Genomic DNA, 13,532 nt, shown 5'->3' with positions numbered 1-13,532 from the left:
GGAGGGGAGGGGAGGGGAGAAGGTACGGCTTCAGTGAAGGGTAATCTGGCAAAATCAGATAGTGCACTAGACACAGGGGCTCACATAATCCCAGCGCTTTGGGAAGCCAAGGGGAGAGGATCGCTTCAGCCCAGCAGTTTGAGACCAGCCTGGGCAATATCGCGAGACCTCATCTCTACAAAAAATACAAAAATTAGCCAGGCTTAGTGGTGCACATCTGTAGTCCCAGCTACTCTGGAGGCTAAGGTGAGAGAACTGTTTGAGCCTGGGAGGTTGAGGCTGCAGTAAGCTGTGATCACACCACTGCACTCTAGCCTGGGTGACAGTGCAAGATCCTGTCTCAAAAAATTTTTTTTAATGCATTAACTTTCTTACTTGGCAATTCCACTTGTGGGACTTTGTCCTGCTGACCTATTTGCTCGGTGGTAAGGGATGTACATACAAAGTTATTCACTGCCTACAAATAACAAACTGTTGTAACAGAAAATCTTCATTCACTCACTGTGGAAACAGTATGTTCCTGTGTGCCTCTTATTTATAACCAGATATACCATTTATTGAGCTGGGAAACATTTACTCTGCTTCAACATTAAAACAGCTTTTTGGCCACACGTGGTGGCTCATGCCTATAATCCCAGCACTTTGGGAGACTAAGGCAGGAGGATTGCTTGAGCCCAGGAGTTCAAGACCAGCCTGGGCAACATAGCAAGACCCTGTCTCTGCAAGAAATTAAAATAAAAAGTTAGCCAGGTGTGGTGGTGCACACCCATGGTTCCAGCTACTCAGGAGGCTGAGGTGGGAGAATCGCTTGAGCCCAGGAGGTCAAGGCTGCAGTGGGTTATGACTGTGCCACTGCCCTCCAACCTGGGTGACGCACTGAGACCCTGCCCTCCACCCACAAACCAAGAAAAAGGCTTCTTAACCTCAGCTCTATTGACATTTAGGGCAGGATCATTCTGTGTTGCATGGGGTTGTTCTGAGCACTGTGGGATGTTATCAGCTTTCCTGCCCTCTACCAACTAGATGGATGCCATTGGCACCCCTTCTCCCATTGTGACAACCAGAAATATCTCCAGACCTCGCCAAGTGCCTGCTGGGTGGCAAATTCACCCTCAGCTGAGAACCAGTGCTTTGAGATAACTATACACCATGTTGAACCCAGTACCTGGCTTCAGAAAATGTCCAGCAGGTTCCACAGTCATCAGCTCCTTCAATTCTCTAAACACTGACAGCAACTCAGCCACGTTCCTTCCTGACAGGTGAGAAATCAGAGGCTGAGGTCACACAGGTGGGGAGAGGCAAGGCAGGATCCCAACTCAGCCCTGGATGGTTCCAGCAACTGGGTCGCCCATCCCTGCCCCTGCCACCCCCAGCTGCCCTCCTCCAGCCTCAGCCTTCCTGTGTCTTTGGTTCTAATTAAGTAATCATTACAAACCCCTATGAATTTCACCCAGCGCCCAGCTTCCAGGCAACAGATATACATCCTGAATATGTTGCTTTAATGAAACAGAGGGCACCTGGGACCCGGCAAAACCACTGGCATTTGTCTTCCAGTGGCTGGGCTCAAGCCGACCTCTGTCTGACTCCAATGTGGAAAGGAATTATCCATAATAGGAAAAATAATGGATAAAAATTGGTGCTGCCAGCACCCAAAGACCTCATCAGATTCCAGGGGGTAGGCTGGACAAAAACTATGATAAAGGGGGTTCCCTCAACCCAGCCACTTATCAACTGCAGTTTAAAACAAGGGGGATTGGTGGTGAGGCGGGGTGATCCCTGTTTCACATCTGGGCTGCAGTACCATGCACAGGTCCAGTTAGGGTTCAGGTCCAATAAGTCATGTAGACAGCCCTTCAAGCTACCTAGACAGAGTCCTGGGGGTGCCAGAGACATGGTAGTCCCAAGCAAGAAACAAAGCCGGCAGAGTCCAATGCCCCTGGCACAAGAGCCCTTCTAGGAGAGACTCCCTGAGACAGAGAGCTGACTTCACTGCCCAGATTCTCCCCGGGGCACACGGCATCTCTGTAAAACCGAGCCGGTTGTACCCACTATGTGCCTATGGAGGTGCACGGTGCACACACCTCAGACTGTACCCAGGAGACAGGATCACATGACCTTCATCAGCTTTCCCTGCTGCTGATGAAGAAAAGTCTTCCTGGAGAGTTCTTTGAGAGGGCTGATGCTATATTCCTTCTTTCACTCAGGGAATACTGTTTGAGCTTCTGCTTTGGTCCAGGCAGTGGGAATGGTGGCAAACGATAGAACTCATGTGTCTTGGGAATGGTGCCATCTTCCCAGGGCTGGTCCCATGACATGGGGCTCAGGTCCCCTCCACTCTCTGATCCCACAGATCTTTTTGTGAGGATGGCTTCCTTTCCTCTGTAGTTCAGTCCAGAGAGAAAGATAAAAAGTCCCTTTTGGGAGGGTGCTTTCACTGATTTGCTTCCTTTCTCTGACAGCTCAGGGAATCAGAAGACAAGGGAGATGACAGTTGTTGTTGTTTTGTTGTTGTTGTTGTTGTTGTTGTTTTGGAGACAGGGTCTTGCTCTATTGCCCAGGCTGGAGTGCAGTGGTGTGATCACAGCTCACCACAGCCTTGACCTTCTGGGCTCAAGCAATCCTCCTGCCTCAGCCCCCTGAATAGCTGAGACTACAGGTGTGTACCACCATGCCCAACTAATTTTTAATTTGCTTTTTTTAGAAATGGGATCTCACTATGTTGCTCAGGCTGGTCTCAAACCCCTGGGCTCAGGTGATCCTTCTGCCTTGGCCTCCCAAAGTGTTAGGATTTCAAGTGTGAGCCCCCACACCCAGCCAAGACTGTGTTCTTACTCACCTAGTATCCCCCAAGGCTTTCCCAATGCCCCAGCTCCTCCATGGCTCCTGGAAGGGGCTAAGCTTGTGAAGCTCCGGGTCACAGGGAGTCTCTGTTTTCCTCCAGGACATTCTTTCCTAGAAGCAAGGAGTCCAAAGGTGCCAGCAATTTGAATGAGGGAAAGGCTCAGGGAGAGAGGATTGTTAAAAACATTGGCTGTTGACTCCAAATATCCTGCCTCATCATCTCCCCACTCCAGAAGCTTTTCGCATGCTTACAAAGGGTGTTTGTTCTTCCTCTAAGTATTTGTCCCCAGCCCCACCTGCAAGAAGGTAGAACTAGGGCCTCTGCCTGGGATCATAACTCTCAAATACAAAGCAAGACCTGTCTCTCCTCCAATATCCCCAGGACTGAAGGACTGCACAAGTCTGCATATGGATCGAGCTTCTCCCTCCCTTATCTGAAGGGACCTACTTCCTTCAAGACACTTTTCTTCTTCCCACCTGGCTCCACGCCCCCACCCAGTCATCCCCCAACCCATCTCTCCCCACCTTCATGCCACACAAGAGGGGCTTGACCACACCGTCTGGAAGTTCCTTAAAAATGAATGGTGTGTCGGGCCGGGCGCAGTGGCTCACGCCAGTAACCCCAGCACTTTGGGAAGCCGAGGCAGGTAGATCACTTGAGGTCAGGACTTCGAGACCAGCCTGGCCAACATGGTGAAACCCCATCTCTACTAAAAATACAAAAATTAGCTGGGTGTGATGGCGCATGCCTGTAGTCCCAGCTACTTGGGGGGCTGAGGCAAGGGAATCACTTGAACCCAGGAGGCAGAGGTTACAGTGAGGCGAGATTGCGCCACCGCACTCCAGCCTGGGCAACAGAGTGAGACTCCATTTCAAAAAAAAAAAAAGAGAAAAAAAAATCGAATGGTGTGATTAGCACATGGTTAACTTATGATTTTTTAAAAATGGAATGATGTATTCATTGTCTAAGCTGCATAACAAATCAACACAAATTTAGCAGCTTAAAATACCCATCTATTACCTCTCCTTTCCCATGGGTCAGGAGTCTGGGGGTGCAGCTTTAGCTGGGTCCTCTGCTCAGGTTCTTACAAGGTTGTGATCAAGGTGTCGGCTGGAATTAGGGTCTCATATGAGTCTTGGGGTCTTCTCCCAACCTCACATGGTTGTTGGAAGAATTTATTTCCATTCCAACTGTGGAACTCATGCGACTGGCTTCTTCAAAACCAGCCAGGCGCGGTGGCCCACGCCTGTAATCCCAGCAATTTGCGGGGCTGAGGCAGGCAGATCACCTGAGGTCAGGAGTTCCAGACCAGCCTGGCCAACATGGTGAAACCGCATCCCTACTAAAAATACAAAAATTAGCCACGCATGGTGGTGCACGCCTATAATCCCAGCTACTCAGAAGGCTAAGACAGGAGAATCGCTTGAACCCAGGAAGCAGAGGTTGCAGTGAGCCAAGATCATGCCACTACACTCCAGCCTGGGCGACAGAGTGAGACTCCATCTCCGGAAAAAAAAAAAAAAAAAAAACAGCAGGAGGGAGTCTCTCTCCTCCAGACCCTCACTGAAGATCTCACCTGAAGATGTCAGGCCCACCCTGAATAATCTCCCTTTTGATTAACTCGAAGCAAGTGAATTAGGGGCTTAGTTACATCTATAAAATCCCCTCAACTTTTCCGTAGGTATAGATTAGAAGCAAGCCAGGGGTCCTGCCCCCACTCCAGGGGAGAGGAGATTACACATGGCATTCATCCACGGCAAGAACCTAGGGGGTCATCTCAGAATTCTGCCTTCCGCAAATAGATCCTCAGTGGAGCTCACATGCCTGAGCGAGCACCAGCCTTTGTTTGAAGGCAACAGAGAATGGTGCCCCGGCTCAGATCTCCAGCGAGCCCCGAGAATGATGGTCCAGTCTCTGAGCCCAGGGCCAATGCAGCAGGAGCTTTGGGAGCACATGGGGGCTGGCTTTGAAGTAAGTCATCACATCCGTATTAGACCCTAGCTGTTGCTTAGGCAAAAATGATGATTTAGAAGATGGAGAGAAGACGAGAGTGAATTTAAAAGTACTTATGTTCACTCCCTAGGGCTGCCACAACCAAGTACCACAAGCTGGGTGACTTGAAACAAGAGAAATTGACTGTCTGTGGCTCTGGTGGCCAGCAGTCTGAAATGGAGGTGCCAGCTTGACCACACTCCCTCCTGCACTTGTAGGGGAGTCCTGCCTTGCCTCTTCCTAGCTTCCTGTGGTCTCCTAGCAGTCTTTGGCATTCCTTGGTGTGCAGACTCATCAGTCCAATCTTCCGTCCGATCCATGGCCTTCTTCTCTGTGTCTCTGTGACTCGGCGTGTCCTCTCCTCTTTTATAAGGACACCCGTCATTGACTTAGCGCCCTCCCTACACCAGGATGACTTCATTCTAATCAACAGCATCTGCAATAAGCCTATTTCTTTTTTTTTTTTTTTTTTTTTTTTGAGACAGAGTTTCATTCTTGTTGCCCAGGCTGGAGTGCAATGGCACAATGTCAGCTCACTGCAACCTCTGCCGCCTCAGTCTCCCGCGTAGCTGGGATTACAGGTATGCATCACCACACCCAGCTAATTTTATATTTTTAGTAGAGATGGGGTTTCTCTATGTCGGTCAGGCTGGTCTCCAACTCCTGACCTCAGGTAATCCGCCTGCCCTGACCTCCCACAGTGCTGGGATTATAGGCATAAGCCACCGTGCTCAGCCTGCAATAACTCTATTTCTATATAAGGTCACATTCTGAGGTACTAGAATTTAGGACTTCAACATCTGGGGGGGACTCAATTTAACCCTTAAGAATACTATGTGGACCACACATGGTGCCTCACACCTGTTATCCCAGCACTTTGGGAGGTTGAGGCAGGAGGATCATTGCTCAGGGCCTGGGGGAATACCAGGTGCATAAGAACACAGCCTTGGCTGGGTGTGGGGGTTCATACTTGTAAGTTTGGGAAGCTAAGGCAGGGCGATTGCTTGAGCCCAGGACCTTGAGGCCAACCTGGGTGACATAGTGAGATCTCATTTCTAAAAAAAAAAAAAAATTTAATTAACTGGGTATGGTGGTACCCATCTACAGTCCCAGCTACTCAGGAGGCTGAAGCAGGAAGGTCGCTTGCGCCCAGAAGGTCAAAGCTGTGGCGAGCTGTGATTGCACCACTGCACTCCAGCCCGGGCAACAGAGCAAGACCCTGTGCCAAAAAAAAAAAAAAAAAAAAAAAAAAAACTCCTCTCCCTTGTCTTCTGATTTCCTGAGCTGTCATAGAAAGGAAGCGAAGCAGTGAAAGCATCCCCCAAAAACAGACTTTTCAAAACCAGCCTAAGCAACAGAGCAAGACCTTGTCTCTAGAAAGTATTTAAATTTGAAGGAAAAAAAACAAACAGAACTATGGCATAGTTGACAGCTACAGGTGTGGCTACATACAGGTCCTCAAACTGTATCATCAGAATGGCCCCTCACCCTCCCGTTGCTTTCCATTTTACTTTCTTAAGTGTGAACATGAAACTCCCAAGATTGCCTCTCCTTCGGCTCATCTGCTTCTCAGACCCAATCAGTGTGGCCAGGGTGGTGGAAGGATACTGACATCCAGGCTGCGACCACATGCCCCAGCCCTAGATCAGGGTGGGGAGTGGCCAGTCCCACACATGCCGTGGGGGACTAGTGACTCCTCAGTGGACAATCGGGGACTGTCATTGGAGAAGAGCGACGGAAGAAAGGCTGACACACTGCAGTGTATCTCCTGCACCAGCCTGGGCCCCGATGTCTTGAGAATGGGGGTTTGCAGTCTGATGGAGGGCAATCCCAACTCCATCTGCGGGGCTGCCGGCGGTACCTGGACCCCCACTGGATTTGCTGACCACACATGCAAACAGCCACCTCCCAGCCCTGCTCCCTGCAGTCCCCCTGAACCCTGTCAAAATTCCCCTCAGTTCTCACCAAGATTAAAAGCAATGCTGAGGGTGAGCGGCTCATTCTGCTATTTTAAATCTCTGGATTCCTTCTGTCTCCAGAACTCTGTACTTATTGCTCCATCACTGGTCATGACAATGAACATTTTCACAATCTCGGTTTTTATTGCAAAGTGACTGAGGACCAGTTAGAATAAGTTATGCTACAGAAACTAAAGAAATCCCGTCAAACAAATGGTGTGTAATAGAAAGTCTTAGGGCAGCCGTGTATATTTTCTCCCCCAATGAATCAATTGAAAATGAGAAGCTCTTACCGCCACGTTCCGGGCAGAAGCTATCAAAAGTGTAAGCCATGATATTATAATTTGATGATTTTACCTCCGTCAAATGGATATGGCCCAGGGGTGAAAAGTGGATGCTCTGTAACTAGATGATGGTCAAGAGTTATAAAAATGAGGTCTTCTCTGTTCAACATTTCTCCTTTCTTGAAAGGACACTCAATGTCATGCTCCTGGCCTCTAATGGCCAGAAATAAAGTTCGTCCCAGATCCAGAGCACCCCAAGGCAACCCCAAAACCAGAGCAACTACTTATAGTCATGTAGACTATGTACTGTGCAATTCCTGGAGTGGTATTTTCATAAATATGTGGGTGGCGCCCCCTGGAGGTGTGCAATGCACAACTTGCAGAAATGGTAAGTCATCATATCCCAAAATCCACCAAGAAGAGGTAAACAAAATTCCCATCGATGTTGTCTTCAGTCATGAATCTGCCTTTTCTTCATGGGATAGGGGCAAAAACAATTTGGCCAAATGTGCTTAGATGACCTCTAAGATGGAATCAGGGTCTCTCACTTTCAGCACTATTGACATTTGGAGCTGGATCATTATTCTGTCTTAGTGGGGGTTGTCCGGAGCACTGTAGGATGTTCAGCAGCATCCCTGGCCTCTACCCACTAGATGCCAGTAGCACCACCTCCTCCAGCTGTAACAACCAAAATTGTCTACAGACATGGCCACATGTTCTCTGGGGAGGAAAATCACCCTCTGCTTGAGAAGCCCTGAAGTAAAGACATGATACGCACATCACAGGTAAGTAAGAGAGCCTAAGGGCCACACATGTGATGCTGCACCCATGACAAAGACAGAGTCTCACAGAGGTGAGAGAGGTGGAGAGAGAAAGGCAATGAAGTTCCTGCTGCCTAGAGCAACAGATGCCGACTAGATGTTGTTGGAAACTGAGTTAAAAGATGCTAAGAAGCCATCAGCTCCCATCCTGCCCTCCAGGGACGACGCTGCCGAAAAAGGCCTGGAGATCAGCAAAGCCCCCAACACAGGTGCACTGAGCAAAGAAACCACAGATTGAGACAAAAAAGACATTCCCTCGAAGACAAGTCATTTCCAAGAGGGGAGAAAAAGTGGAGTCACGAAAAACAGTTGAGGCTGGGTACAGCGACTCACACCTGTAATCCCAGCACTTTGGGAATGCTCCCAGGTACAGACGGGAGGACTGCTTGAGCTCATGAGTTCAAGATCAGCCTCGGTGATGTAGCAAGACCTTGCCCCTATAAAACGTGAAAAAATTAGCCAGGCGTAGTGATACATGCCTGTGGTCTCAGCTCCTCGGGAGGCTCAGGGGGGAGGATCGCTTGAGCCCAGGAGGTACAGGCTGCAGTGAGCCGGGATCACACCACTGCACTCCAGCCTAGGCTATAGCATGAGATCCTGTCTCAAAAGAGAAAAAACATTAAAGAAAATTAAGGCCGGGCACGTTGGCTCATGCCTGTAATCACAGCACTTTGGGAGGCCGAGATGGGCAGATCACGAGGTCAGGAGATCAAGACCATCCTGGCTAACATGGTGAAACCCTATCTCTACTAAAAATTCAAAACATTAGCCGGACACGGTGGTGGGAGTCTATAGACCCAATTACTCTGGAGGCTGAGGCGGAAGAATAGTGTGAACTGGGAAGGCAGAGCTTGCAGTGACCAAGATCACACCACTGCACTCCAGCCTGGGCGACAGACTGAGACTCTGTCTCAAAAAAAAAAAGAATTAAAACTTTTTTTGAGACCAAGTCTCACTCTGTCGCCCAGGCTGGAATGTAATGGTACAATCTTGGCTCACTGCAACCTTCGCCTCCTGGGTTCAAGTGATTCTCATACCTCATCCTCATGCCTCAACATGACTACAGGCTTGTTGTCACCATGCCTGGCTAATTTTTGCATTTTTTAAGAGAAACGGGGTTTTGCCATGTTGTCCAGGATGGTCTTGAACTCCTAGGTTCAAGCAATCTACCCACCTCGGCCTCCCAAAATGCTGGGATTACAAGCATGAGCCACCGTGCCCAACCTCTAGTTTTTCACTATGGAAATTTCCCATATGCACAAAAAGTAGGGAGAGGATTGTACCATGAACCCCCATGCACCCATCATCCCACTGCAAGAACTTGTCAACATTTCGCCAGTCTCATTCCAGTTCCCACTTTTCTTTTCCTTCTTGCTATTTTAGAATATTTTAAAGCAAATTACAGACGTGTCATTTCAACCACATCCGTAACACATCAGGGTGCATTCTTGATGTAAGGGTTTTGTTTTGTTTTATAACCCCCATGCCATTGCCACAGTTAATAGATTTAACATGAAGAAACTAAGATTCTTGAAGGTGGAGAAAAGATCTAATTACCACCTTAAAGCCTCTCTGACTAGGGCTTCTAAGAGCTGAACATGTATGCAAATCACCTGGGCATCTTGTTAAAATGCAGATTCTAGCCCAGCAAGTCCTCCCAGGTAAGCCCGGAGAGTCTTCAATTCCAAAAGCTCCCAGGTGACGCAATGCTGCGGGTCCATGGATCACACAAGAGGAAAGGTCAGCCCAACACCCACAGCAACTGGATGCAAAGTCCTGACTGTTCCTGATTGCAGGGTCTTCAGTGAACGGGGAAGCTGGGGATCACTTGGGAAAGAAGGGAGGTTTTTCGTACCAGCTCCAGGCCCCGTAGAACTGCCAGGGAATAACAGACACAAGGTCAGCAAAGTCCAACCAACAGCACGAGCGCATTCATATTCCACAACCTCTGCAGCAAAGAACCATGAAGTGGGTGGCTTCAAACAAAGTCTGGGCCAGGTGCTGTGGCTCACACCTAAATAATCTCAGCACTTTGGGAGGCTGAGGTGGGTGGATCACTTGAGGCCAGGAATTCGAAACCAGCCTGGCCAATACCGCTAAACCTCATCTCTACTAAAAACACAAAAATTAGCCGTGCATGGTGGCAGGCAACTGTAGTCCCAGCTACTTGGGAGGCTGAGGCAAGAGAATGGCTTGAGCCCAGGAGGTGGAGGTTGCAATGAACTGAGCTCGTGCCACTACACTCCAGACTGGGCAACAGAGCAAGACTCTATCTTAAAAAAATAGAGTCTGGAGGCCAGAAGTCCAAAATCAATCAAACGTCAGCAGGACCATGCGCCTTCAGAGGTTCTAGGGGAGAATCCATTCCTTGCCTCTTCCAGCTTGTAGAGGCTACTAGAATTCCTCAACTTGTGGCCGCGTGATCCGATCTCTGTGGTCACCTTGCCTCCTCCTCTTCTGTCTGGGTCTCCTCCCCTGGAGGAAGAGTGCCCCCTTTTTTTATTTTTTTTTGAGACGGAGTTTCACTCATTGCCCAGCCTGGAGTGCAATGACATGACCTTGGCTCACTGCAACCTCTTCCTGGGTTCAAGCAACTCTCCTGCCTCAGCCTCCCGAGTAGCTGGGATTGCAGGCATGTGCCACCAACCCCGGCTAATTTTGTATTTTTAGTAGAGACAGGGTTTCTCCATGTTGGTCTGGCTGGTCTCGAACTCTTGACCTCAGGTGATCCACCCGCCTCAGCCTCCCAAAGTGCTGGGATACAGGCGTGAGCCACTGCGCCCAGACAAGAGTGTCCTCTTATAAGGACACTTGTCTTTAGATTTACAGCCTACTTAAAATACTCCAGGATAATCTCATCTCAAGATCCTTAATTACATCTGCAAAGACCCTTTTCCCAAATAATGCCACATCCACAGATTCTAGGCACAAGGATCTGAATGTATCTTGGGCGAAGCCACCATTTAGCTCACTACACTAGAAATAGGAAAAACAACGAAGTAACACAAGGCACAGAAGAAAGAACAGATGCAGCTTGTGTGGCAGTGGCCATCAAGACAGGCTGGGGTAAAACTGTGTTAACAGAACCCCCAGATGGAACTCAAGTGCGGCCGTCTGCTCCCAGCTACTCAGAGAAAGTTTCTGTTTTTGACAGCAGAGTAAGAGAAGAGGTGGGAAGAGAGATAGCGCATTCTCTGCTGGCCTAATTCCTAAGGAATCATGCCTCTGCCTTCAGGCCATTCTCAAGTCTTGTTCAAGGATAAAATGATTTATTGATGGCGGTAATTAAAAAGCAATGCCAACCGAAGCAACGTCAGCATTTTTCATCTGTACTTACACATGAGCAAGAGCAGTTTAGGGAAACGGGTGCCTTCAGGTTCTAGTTTATCCGTCTAGAAAGGGCAGCCTTCTTGGAATGCTAGTCCTGTGGAGAAGCCTCGTTTCTACAGCAGGAATTGATACAGTTTTAAATTCCGATTGGTACACGGAGCTACCTGTCCTCGTTTTAAGCACTTCTGGTTTGTTCTGGGTTCGGTGGGTAAGCAGTGAGTAGAACTCTGGGGAGGAGGATTTGGGGCGAGCGTAGTTTTCATCCCCGGAGGGAGCTGGTTTTCCCCTCAGTGTCTGGACCGCGATTCAGAATGGGCTTCTCTGCTCAAGATGGGAGCGCTGGGCTGATTTAAGGCGGGTAATTGACTTGCGTTCGTGGCTCCTTTTATACTAGCTGGTTAACGAGCTCTTTTCTTCATTAGTTTCGGGCACGTGAGCTTAATGAAGCCTTGGACCTCCCAAATTACAAGGAAAAGATATAGCTTATATGGTAAGTTAGTTCAAAGGAGTTAGTGAACGAACACAGTAGGGCCACAAAGTATTGTTAAAGAATTGTTAAAGACATGAATGCATGAAAGTGCATCTATGTCTAAATGAACTCTCTGCAATTATGCTGTTCCACCTGAAAATTAGTAGATAGAAATTCAGCAAATGCTTGGACAGGGGATACTCTCAGAAGTATTCTAAGTAGCATGGTTTCTTTTCATATCACTAAAGTAATCTTTTCCCAAATTCACTCTGGAATAAATCTTATGATACCTCCTTGTTCTGATTGTACTTAACCACCAGCAAATAAGGTGGGGGCAGTAGTTAAGGGGAGCTGTTGAATTAAATTAAACATTTGTTGAATACCTACTGAGGATAAAGCCCTGTGCTTTGTGCCAGGGAGATTTCAGAATAAATGAGGCAGAGACCTACTCTCAGGAAGCTTACAAACTAATGGAGAAAACACATTGGCAGGCAATTACTTGCAGTATAAGAGAAAATGGGGCCGGGTACAGTGACTCACACCTGTAATCCCAGCACTTTGGGAGGCTGACGTAGGTGGATCACTTGAGGTCAGGAGTTCAAGACCAGCCTGGCCAACATGGCGAAACTCTGTCTCTACTAAAAATACAAAAAAAAAAAAAAAAAAAAAAAAATTAGCCAAGCTTGATGGTGTGCACCTGCAATCCCAGCTACTTGGGAGGCTGAGACACAAGAATCACTTAAACCCAGGAGGTAGAGACTGTAGTGAGCCGAGATCACACCACTGCATTTCAGCCTAGGCGACAGAGTGCGACTCTGTCAAAAAAAAAGGAAATAAGAAATAAGATTGGTGCTAAATGGGAAATCTAAGCAGGATGGAATGGCAGGACAGTGCCCATCTGTGCAGGTCCAATGCAAGTTTTCTTTTTTTTTTTTTTTTTTTTTAGGTGGAGTCTCGCTCTGTCACCCGGGCTGGAGTGCAGTGGCCAGATCTCAGCTCACTGCAAGCTCTGCCTCCCGGGTTCACGCCATTCTCCTGCCTCAGCCTCCCGAGTAGCTGGGACTATAGGCGTCCACCACCTCGCCCGGGTAGTATTTTTGGATTTTTTAGTAGAGACGGGGTTTCACCGTGTTAGCCAGGATGGTCTCGATCTGCTGACCTCGTGATCCGTCCGTCTTGGCCTCCCAAACCGCTGGGATTACAGACTTGAGCCACCGCGCCCGGCCCCAGTGCAACTTTTCACAGCCATGACAATATTGCAGGGACACCCATTCCTCGTGGAATCTGAAGCCCCATGAAGGCTTGAGTCTGGAGACTGGTTCAGTCTTGACTTTAAGATCAGGGGATACAAGGAATGATTTGCATCTATCCCAGGCCAATAGTCCACCCAAAACTCTAGGTTTGAGATGATGAGAAAAAGCAAGTCATGAATCATGACAGCCATTTCATCATCATCATCATCATCATCATCATCATCAAAAACAAAAGACAGACCTATCACTGTCCTGTGTGCCTGGCTCTCGTCTTAGTTCAAAATACAGAAGTAGGCCGGGCACGGTGGTTTAAGCCTGTAATCCCAGCACTTTGGCAGGCTGAGACGGGCGGATCACGAGGTCAGGAGATCGAGACCATCCTGGCTAACACGGTGAAACCCTGTCTCTACCAAAAAAAATCCAAAAACCTAGCCGGGCGTGGTGGCGGGCACCTGTAGTCCCAGCTACTCGGGAGGTGGAGGTAGGAGAATGGCGTAAACCCAGGAGGCGGAGCTTGCAGTGAGCTGAGATCCGGCCACTGCACTCCAGCCTGGGTGACAGAGCGAGACTCTGTCTCAAAAAA

At 48.6% G+C, this 13,532-nt stretch overlaps 1 long non-coding RNA gene across 1 annotated transcript in view; it reads right to left on the bottom strand.

Annotated features, from left to right (window-relative positions):
- LOC111551653 overlaps positions 1-13,532 on the bottom strand; it is a 103,571-nt gene that overhangs the window by 52,388 nt on the left and 37,651 nt on the right. Inside the window, exons 2-3 of the long non-coding RNA XR_002734424.1 lie at positions 2,837-2,952; positions 1,166-1,252 (exon numbers count right to left, since the gene is read on the bottom strand). This is a non-coding gene — a long non-coding RNA (uncharacterized LOC111551653). The remainder of the gene's footprint in view (positions 1-1,165; positions 1,253-2,836; positions 2,953-13,532) is intronic.

The sequence above is a fragment of the Piliocolobus tephrosceles genome, chromosome 17 (assembly GCF_002776525.5).
Source record: "Piliocolobus tephrosceles isolate RC106 chromosome 17, ASM277652v3, whole genome shotgun sequence".
Taxonomy (NCBI): domain Eukaryota; kingdom Metazoa; phylum Chordata; class Mammalia; order Primates; family Cercopithecidae; genus Piliocolobus; species Piliocolobus tephrosceles.
This window is presented reverse-complemented; position numbering and strand designations above follow the sequence as displayed.